Source organism: Ochotona princeps, chromosome X (assembly GCF_030435755.1).
Source record: "Ochotona princeps isolate mOchPri1 chromosome X, mOchPri1.hap1, whole genome shotgun sequence".
Lineage (NCBI taxonomy): Eukaryota > Metazoa > Chordata > Mammalia > Lagomorpha > Ochotonidae > Ochotona > Ochotona princeps.
This window is the reverse complement of record NC_080865.1, coordinates 47,163,111-47,172,817: the sequence shown is the minus strand read 5'-3', so window position 1 is coordinate 47,172,817 and position 9,707 is coordinate 47,163,111. Positions and strand designations below refer to the sequence as shown.

General features: G+C 34.6%; 1 pseudogene; it reads right to left on the bottom strand.

Annotated features, from left to right (window-relative positions):
• Window positions 1-3,189: 3,189 nt before the first annotated feature.
• Window positions 3,190-3,316, bottom strand: LOC118760559 (U2 spliceosomal RNA; annotated as a pseudogene).
• Window positions 3,317-9,707: the final 6,391 nt, after the last annotated feature.

Here is a 9,707-nt window from a genome sequence, read left to right as displayed (position 1 = left end):
TTTGTCAAGCAAATTTTGAATTGTTGTGTGCTACTATATTCTTAATGATTCCTGGCTGTTTTAAAATGTACTTTTCATGAATGAAGTTGAGCATTGTTAAAGTTTTCTGGCTTTACATTTCACTTGTTTTCTGACTGGACAGTTTTCAGACCTATAGTATTTATTTGAACCTATTAGAATTTGTTCTGGATGTATACCAATTTAATTCCAATGAGGAATGAGAACTTTACTCCTACATAATACCTTTTGTTCTCTCACTTTTGTGCATATACTCAAATCTGCTTATGCAGTAAATTAAGCTGTCGTACTATATAATTACTACTTTGTGATTGTATTTCATTCAGAGAAACCAAGAGAAGAAAGGAGAACATGAGTGTATTTGTAGACTGTTTAATAAATATATCCTCATGTCTTTATTATCTTTGGCTGCTGACATTAGTTCCTCTGTATTTGAATAATCATCTAATAGTCTCACTCTAATACTGCTATAGTTGATATGTAAATAAATACATATTTATCATTGTCACCACAACACATTTGTATGTATATTAGTTTATTAAATTTTTAAAATCAATTCAGAGAAGGTGCCGGTCATTTGGCCTAGTGTTAATATGCTAATTGGAACAAATGCATCCTCTATGAGTGTTACTGAATTTGAGACCTGCCTCCACTCCTAATTCCTTCTTGATGTGCATGTGCACTGTGAGAGGCAGCAGGCAATGACTCAAATGGTAGGGGCACTGCCATCTACGTGGGACACCTGGCTCTCTCTTTCTGTGTGTGCATGTGTGTGCCTATGACACAAATGATTTTAAAACAGAGTTCAGAAGACAAAAGCAAAGATGTATGTGATCGTTCTCTTTTGTTTTTACATTCGTGAAAGTCTTTACTTTAGCTCTTTGACTTTTCATGTGAGTTTGAATAGTAATCTACTGTCAGTGCCTTTGAATCAGAATAAAATCAGTTTGCTTTGAGACATGCCCCTCAGCAAGAAAATCCCCGCTTTAGCTTATCGGGGAATATCTTCATTTCTCTTCTGTTTTTGAAGAACATTATTCTTGGATTTTTTTTTTCCTTCAGCGTTTTAAATGCATCTGTTTATTATCTTGTGATTTTCGTTGTTAACAACATAAAACTCTTTGTTGTTATTAATATGGCTCCCTGGACATGATTAATCTTCTATTGCCTACCTTATTTTTGCTCTTTGTCTTTGTCTTTCAGCATTTTTGTTACGGTGTGGCTGTTTATAGTCTTTATTCTCTCCATCCAATTTTATTTAGTCTGTTGAATTTGAATAGTAGTGTTTTTTGCCAAGTTGGTGAAATTTACAAACTTATTTTTTCTCAAGTATTATTCCGCCCTTCCTTTTATCTGTTTTCTCTCCTTCTGCTATTAGCACTATGCATATGTTATCCTGTTTCATCATGCCCCACATTATTATGGAGATTTCAATTGCTCTTCTTCACATTGAATAATCGCTATTAATCTGTTCTCAAGTTTTGCATTTTAAGTTTTGTTTTTTTTTTTTTTTTAGTCTGAGGACCAAACATTCTTGAATTGCTTATAGAATCTTTCATGTTGCCTATTTCACTTTTTCCTGCAGAATGCTCATTTTTATTACTTCTGGTTCTTTATTGATGTGCCTGATCTTTCATATTTGAACTCATTAAGCAAGCAGTCCCTAAATTTTTGCACATATTTGTAAAGCTACTTTGACATCTGTATCTGCTAATTCTAAAATATGTGTGTTCTCAGGGTTCCCTTCTCTTACTTGCTTTATTTCCTGTAAGTGGATGAGATTTTTCTTGTTCTCTGTATATCTTGTAGTTTTTATTGAAAATCAGAAAGATACTATTATGGCTCCTCTGGATACTGAGGGCCTCTACTTCTTGGTTTTATTAATATTTATTTGCCCATTCATTTTGTTTGTTTAGTGATTCATTTGGACTATTCTGGGAAGCCTAAGTTTCCCTCAGTTTGCAGCATCTGACATTCCTTCCCACTTTAACCTAAGTCTTTTTTGTTATTTACTATGGATTTCTTGGTTCATCATAAATGACTTACTAATTAAAGTTTATAGTAAAACCCACTGACCACTTAAGTTTGTACTCTTTATTATTGGATATGCATACCTGGCTTGGTGACGATTTCTATATTGTAGGGGACTTTCATTTTGCTTCACTTTCGCCAAGATGAGAGGTTCATAGTTTATTGAGTCAGCGTTTCCACAAGTTCCATTTTTGGCTGATCGACCTGTGTGTGGCTTTCAGAATATTCCCAAGTATGTCCATGTTTTGCTGTGATTTTCCCTGAGTAGTACGTGTATACAATTTTTCCAACAGCTAATGTTTAATTTTACTCCAGAAAGGATTTTCTTGGCTGTGTTGTTTTCTAGTTGTCTCTTTTAAAAATATGGCTGTTTTGCTGCCTTACTTATAGCTGAAGTACAAGTTGATTTTTAATTAATTGCAGGGAAAATTGTATTGGAGTTAGGCAACTTATTTCTCCTGCAGTATCATCCCTGTAATATACATATGCTATACATGGAAGAAGCATGAGGGCTCACCAAAGAATGCATGAAAGATATTTTTATACAGTGCAAAATTATTTTTTGCATCAAATAAATTCATCTTCAAGGTTCATTTTTTTTCTATGAATTTTTGAAAATCTCTAACATATAGGTTCTGGTTATATCAGTTTACCTTTCCTAGCATGGAACATATGCTGTGCCAGAAACAGAGGCAGAGCTAATTAGTCTGCAGTATATTGTGTATGTTAAAGTATTACCCCCATGAATGGGAATTGAACGGAATAAAGGACTCCTTGTGCTTCTAGATGTTACTGTTGGAAAATGGAACTTAAACAATACAAGTCTTGTGCCTCACAGGGCACTACAGAAAAGGAGATCCCCTCTTCTTGGTTGTGCTTGTCTGAACAAATTACCTAGTATATAGGTACCACAAATCAAAACTGAGGAAGGCAAGAGTGAGCAACCCAGGACTCATATGCCGCAGATTCTAACTCTTATTGAAGATATTCAGATTTTCTTGGAGAAATGTGTCATCATTTATCATGTGCTACTTAAATCAACTTTCAGATAGTTTAAGTAATTATTTTGTGTTATATTTTTCAGCTAAATGTTTGTTGTTTCCAGGTGCCCTGGGTTAATTACACCACCTATTTATTTATATAGGTTTGTTTGTACAGATTCCTTTGGTCCTGGATGTATTTTTGAAATATATATTTAAATATTTAAAGTTTAAACTGATAAGAACAGATACTACACTTGATCTTAGCCAAAAGGCCGAGAAGCGATAAATATTTAAAGTTTATTTAATATTTATTTAAGATAGTATTTGAAAGGCAAAGTTACAAAGGGAGAAAGAGAGAAGGAAAAGCACAATAAGATCCTCCATACATTGTACACTATCCAGGTGATCCCAACAGCTGGGCTGAACCAGAGACCTGTTAAAAGTGTAATTGGGTTGACAAGAATAGAAATCATCATGTAAATCAATCCTACTAGCTGTTTCAAGAAATGAAATTTCTGATTTGGGTGTTAGTAGGTTTGTCTGAAAAGTAACCTGGGAATCCTATACATACTCAAAGGAGCACATGTCTTGATGGAAGATAGCAAAGGGAATTTGGACAATTGAAATGGCAATGTGAAGATCAATAGAGTGATAAAAGACACGATTCACTGCAATGTCAAATGAATGTTAAGTGGTACCTGTACTCAATGAACCTAGATGAAGATTGCACCGTTCTTGGTTGCTGACTTCTACATTTTTCCTACCTAGAAGAAGTTTCTAAGGAAAAACTACACATTTGAAGATTTTATTGGTCTTACTGGTATCAAACATTTCAGAAGCAGCAGATGTTTTTTGCTTGCTTGAAGGATATCTCGTTCCCAAACCCCAAACCTCAAACCTTATCTGCCTTGTAACTCCAGCTACACTGGAGTACATGTTTCCCATGCTCAGCTCACTGTTCCCAGGAAGAAATACAGCTTTTGCAAATTTGGCTCCAAAGCTGTGAAATTCCAAGCGTGTTTTGTAACTCTTCTGTTATTCCACAGCTGTGCACTGCTGTTTCTCTTGTTATGGAAAGCCCTCATGTCTTCTTCCTGGATATTTGCACAATGTCCATGGCTAAATCCCCTCTGCGTGCAGCACACCTAATTCATTACATTTCAAGCTATTTGGGCAATCAGTGATTATGGAAGCATATTTTTTAGATAACAAAAGAAGCCAAAATTATATTAATGTTTTATAACCAAATGTCCCTTTAACTCTACAAGGCTTTTTCTCAGAATGCTATTTTCTTGCTATAAGCCTTCAGCAGTCTTTGAAGCAGGGTGAAATGGAAAAACAACCTGGAGACAAGGCATGCTGAACTGGGCTCTTGTCCCAGATCTCCCATTAACTTACTATGTAAGTTATTTACCCTTACTCCATTAACTCAAGCCTAGTTCTTTCTCTTTAAAAACAAGGCGTTAGATTAGATGATTTCAGAAGTCATTTCCAACTCCACAGATTTCTGAAATCTACTTAGCCTTTGAAGGGTTCTTTCCATCTGTCTCTTTGATCTGGTTTGTTTTGGAAGGACTTCCCACTTGGTGGAGATTTTTCCAGCAGCACATAGAACCCAAGGCATACATTCCCCATGCTGGACTCCCATCACTCAATTTGGGCCATCGCCTATGCAAATTTGGCCTCAGAGCTGCGAAATTCCAAGGTTGATGCATAACCTTGCATTTCTCCCACAGCTGTGAACTGCTTCCTTTCTCTATTCTTGCAAGTCCTTATAGACCCTTCCCTCCACTACAGGATTTATAGTCTGTGATGCAAAAGCCTCATACATACAACAACTTCCTCTGTCAAAGATACAGCAAGAATTCCTTGAAATCAAAACATTTGGTACTGGATCTTACCTATCAAACTGCTGCAGAAACTGTAGATGATAAATATAACTAATTTTAACACAGGTCAAATTTAAGAGAGTGTGTAAGATGCTAAGTCATTAAGCTGTGGGAAATGGTCTCAGGTATGCCACTTATTTCATATTTGATGTTGAACAAGTGTGAGACTGTTTAGATATTGTTGCCTCATCTGCCAGGCAGAGATAAGATCTTCTCCATTCACTCCAAGGAATGACTGCACATTCACTATACTTAATAATTTGATATAATAATGAATATTTTCTTCATTGAATGATACATTATGCCCTTCTTTTTTTACATTATAATCATTATATTGAATTTCATGTTATATAATATTAATATTCCTGTTTTCAAATAAAATAGTATATATGTTTATTTATATAATATGTACATTTGAAGTGAATATGGCAAAATGTGAATAAGTGTTAAATCTAAAATGATAAATCCTACGAATGCAATTTGAAACATATTCAGTATTCTGCCTTGCATGCACTAAATATTTTCAACATGGTTGTGATGATGATAGAGGATATAAGAGGATATTTAAAAGAAACTCTGTTAATTGCAAATTAGGATGGCAGAAGGAAGAACCCTTTTGTATGGAGAAGCCACCTAATTTATAAGCACAAATAGAGAATTCATCTTGGTATGTAAATACAGATTTGAGGGCTAGTGCTTTGGAGTATAAGACTAAGCCTTCACCTACTGTGCTGGCTTCCTATGTGGGCACCAGTTATTCCACTTCCAATCCAGCTCCCTGCTAATGGCCTGGGAAAGCAGCAGAGGATGGTCCAATGTTTTGAACTCTTGCACCCAAATGGGAGACCTGAAAGAACATCCAGGCTCCTGGTTCCTGGCTTCAGACTGACCCAACTCTGGCCATTGCAGCTGTTTGAGGAGTGAAACAGCAAAGGGAAGGTCTCTATATTTCTCCTCCTGTCTTTATAAATCTGCCTTCCAAATTTAAAAATAAGTTTAAAATTACAATTTTTCATTTTAATTTTGAAATGTAGAGCACTTTCAGAACTGTCATAGGTTTTACATTATGGAAAAAAAAATCCAAATTCCTTCAACTTACCTTAACTACTTGAAGTATTCCTACTTAAGAGTTTTTCTTTGTATGTATGAATATGCATGCATACATGCACCTATAACTCCCTTATTTCTTTTTAATCACTTACTTGAGAGAGTGAGACAGAATCTAATGAATATAGAAATTCCCCATCCAATAGTTTACTCAAATGGGCTCAATGACCAGGAAAGTGCTAAACAGAAGGTGGGAGCCAGGAACTCAATCCAGGTCCTCCATGGAGGTGGCAGAAACCCAACTGCTTATTCTAAAACTGCAGCCCACGCCCCCAGGGTTTTAATTAGTAGGAAACTGGGGTCTGGAAGAGAGCCAAATATTAAACCTAGCTATTCAGATATAGGACACAGATATCTTAGTCACTGTATTTTAACTGATGGATGCAAAAACTGTCCCTTGATGCCTTTCTTTAAAACTTTACATTCATTTAAAATGAAGCAAAAGAGCTTATCCATAACACGTCATTAAGTACAGACTTGTTGAATATGTTGAAATGCCAGTACCCTTTAGTAGCATGCTGTTTTTAGTCATTGACATCATAGGGTAAAAGAATGAAGCTGAGGTCAGAACAAGTGAGAAATACCACAATGGGGAAAAATAAAATGGGATAAAAAGCTGAATGTTGGGGAAAATAGAAATCGTATGTTTCTAGAATTGAAAAGAGCAAACACATAGATGTAGCTTCCTGAAAACTGGATTCTAGTGATTGAAAATATACTTTGACAAAAATGCCAGGCTTTGTACACCCAGAAGCAAGTAGAGTTGATATTAATTCTGTTGTTTTGGGTTGTGTTTTAGTTTGTGTTGTTTGGATTTTTATTTTTTGATGAAGTAGGTAGCTCAGCATATTGATAATTCATTGGGGCAAATGGAATTTCTGTCAGTATAACTGTAACCATTAGCATATTATTCTTGGATTTCTAAAATTCAATTTTCACAAATTTACTGAAAATCTATTATCATAGAATTTACTTGGATTCTCTTTATTGCCCAGACATAAAATCCCCCTTTGAGATACTGCACTTAAAATTTAAAGGTTTTACAACTGATACTTATGGCACTTACTGGGTTTCAAATTTTGGCCTGATGTCTCATATCCTCTTAGAGAGTTCAGTTGGTTGATTGCTCAAAGTTCTCTAATTGCAAGCTTGAACCTCTGGGAAAAAGAGTATGAAGTACTGCTGTTTCTGAAATGGCAATCAAGTTTCTTTGAGTGCTCAATCTATCGCTAATTTTAAAATTAAAGACATGATTGTTTCTGCATTTAAGCTGTCTGCCAAGGGTGAAGATTGTTTAGTAGAGTGCCCTGACTGTGCTTCAGAAAAGAGTGATATAAATGCAGGTGTCGATGAGTGCGATAGAAAATGTTTTTAAGGGCTTCCACATAAAAAATTCAAGCATAATAAATTAAACTAATTGGTTGGGAGAAACTGTGGAAGTTTCTTTGTTCATTGTGTGTGTGTATGTGTGTGCATCTGTGTAACAATATTCCAACATGAATTTGGTTCACACGCTTTTGTAGCTTAGAAAATATTCGCTCTGCTATTTTTATCTATTACACATTTATTTATTTAAATTCATGCGGTAGGTCCAAGATAAGGCAAGAGCCACAAATAGGGAAATATATCTAGTAGTATGCTCAACACACTGGCCAATTAATTCTAATAGGCACAAAATAGTTGGAAGAATAGTGAAAAGAATGACCTTTTGTCCATCCAATTCATAACTGTCTGTTATCTTTAAAGCACTCTTTTAAAAAAATTCTTGAAACTAGAAATCTTTGTAGTATTTGTAGTTAACAAGCTTATGGAGAAAGCCACATAATCTTAATAAACCCATTTAGAACATGTTAATTAACTAAATGGATGGACAAAACAATGTGATCTAAGAAATCAATAAGAAGCAGGGAGAAGACAAAATGTAGGGGATGATAGGTCATAGAGTATGGCACACATTTGTCACAACGATCTGCATGCTGAAGTTTTAAGTTTTGACACAGATGGTAGGGTGTCTGCTTTGTCCTGCTTGTTTACTTTACAAACTTTATCAATTGTAGAGTCGAAGTTTTATTTTCAAGAGAGCACGTTGACATAATAAGATAGTCTAGAGTGATCCAAATTACCTTTTCATGATATGGCTCTAGTAAATTCCCAAATGTATGCCTTTTTTTTCGCTAACTACTAAAGGGCTTTAGGTGTCTGATGTTACATATTTACTTTGATTATATTAGCTACTCTTGTAGGGTTTTTTTTCTTAAAGCCAAGGAAGTGATGTTATATCCTGTTTTTGCTAGTGGTTTATGAATAGCAACCACAGTTCAGTGCTCAGCCAAATAATGAGTCTATAACCTGAAACAAGCAAGATAATTGATTCAGAACTCCTTTGACATAATGTCACTGTGTTGAATATGAGAAATATGAAACACAAGGCATCTTGAAGACAAAATGCTTGAAATAATGCAAAAGAAAATGCATCTAGTATTCAATAGCAGGCTAACATCTGTCCTAGTGAAGTTGAAATAAAAGAAAATATTAATGACACTAATAGTGGTGCCAAAACACAAAGTAAAAAAGAATCTAAACCTCAAAGTATTCATAATTCTGTCATTAATTTCTTAGCATTTGGTTAGACCAATTATGTCTTTATTAATAGCTGAGCTTCATATTAATACTAACAATATATCACTTTTAAGTATTTGCTATGTACTGATTGCTATATTTAATACTTTACATAAATATTCCATTCAATCTTTCAGGTGGGTATTTACCTATCACCCTTACTTTTAAAACAAGGAAATAGACTCAGAAATATTAGATGATTTTCCTAAGATCACACAAATTAAGAAACTAAAAAATAGCTCTGTTTCTAGACCCTTTGGCTGAAACTGTTCTGCTATATCCTGCATTGAGCTCCAGAAAGAACCACAAGACAAGATCCTTGCCCTGCGTTACCTTGCACACTAGTTAGTGAGCAGGATTCAAGGCCAGAAACATACTAGAAAGAATAAAAATGACCCGTTGTGGGGATCCCCTTTAATCATCTTATGTATGAGTATAAGGTAATCTAACTCAGCACAAAACACATATCATGACAGATGTTGAGCAGTTTTCACAATGCTGAAGTACCAACCAGAAGTGTCAAATATAAGGAGAAAAGGTATGAATATTTGTTGTCCACCAACTCTTTTCAGGTACACAATTTCATTTCAGTATGCAATAATCCTTATGATAGAGTACTATAAAAAAGGGGAAAATGAAATTTGTAAAATAACTTGTCAGTAATTTCTGGAAGATAGTGATGAAGCTGAAATTTGGAAATTTGCATATCTGATTCTAAAATTCAGGAGTCATAGACATTGAGACTTACTATTCCCATCATTAAAACTGAGATGTTAGTAATATCAACCACACCAGTCATTAACTGTTGTGGTTTTCAAACATTATAGTTTTTAAAAAATTGAATCATAGAGTTAGCATGCCATTCCACGGTGTCAATGATTTCTAAATCCTCCCTTTAAGCAATGGGTTAGATAAAGTAAATTAAATGATATATGAAAAGTGTCTGCTATTTATTATTGAAAACTATTGATTATTGAAAACTATCGTCATTTTTATTAATGTAATACATCATGAATCCTATTTATAATGATGCACGGATTTTGATATATTTGAATATTCA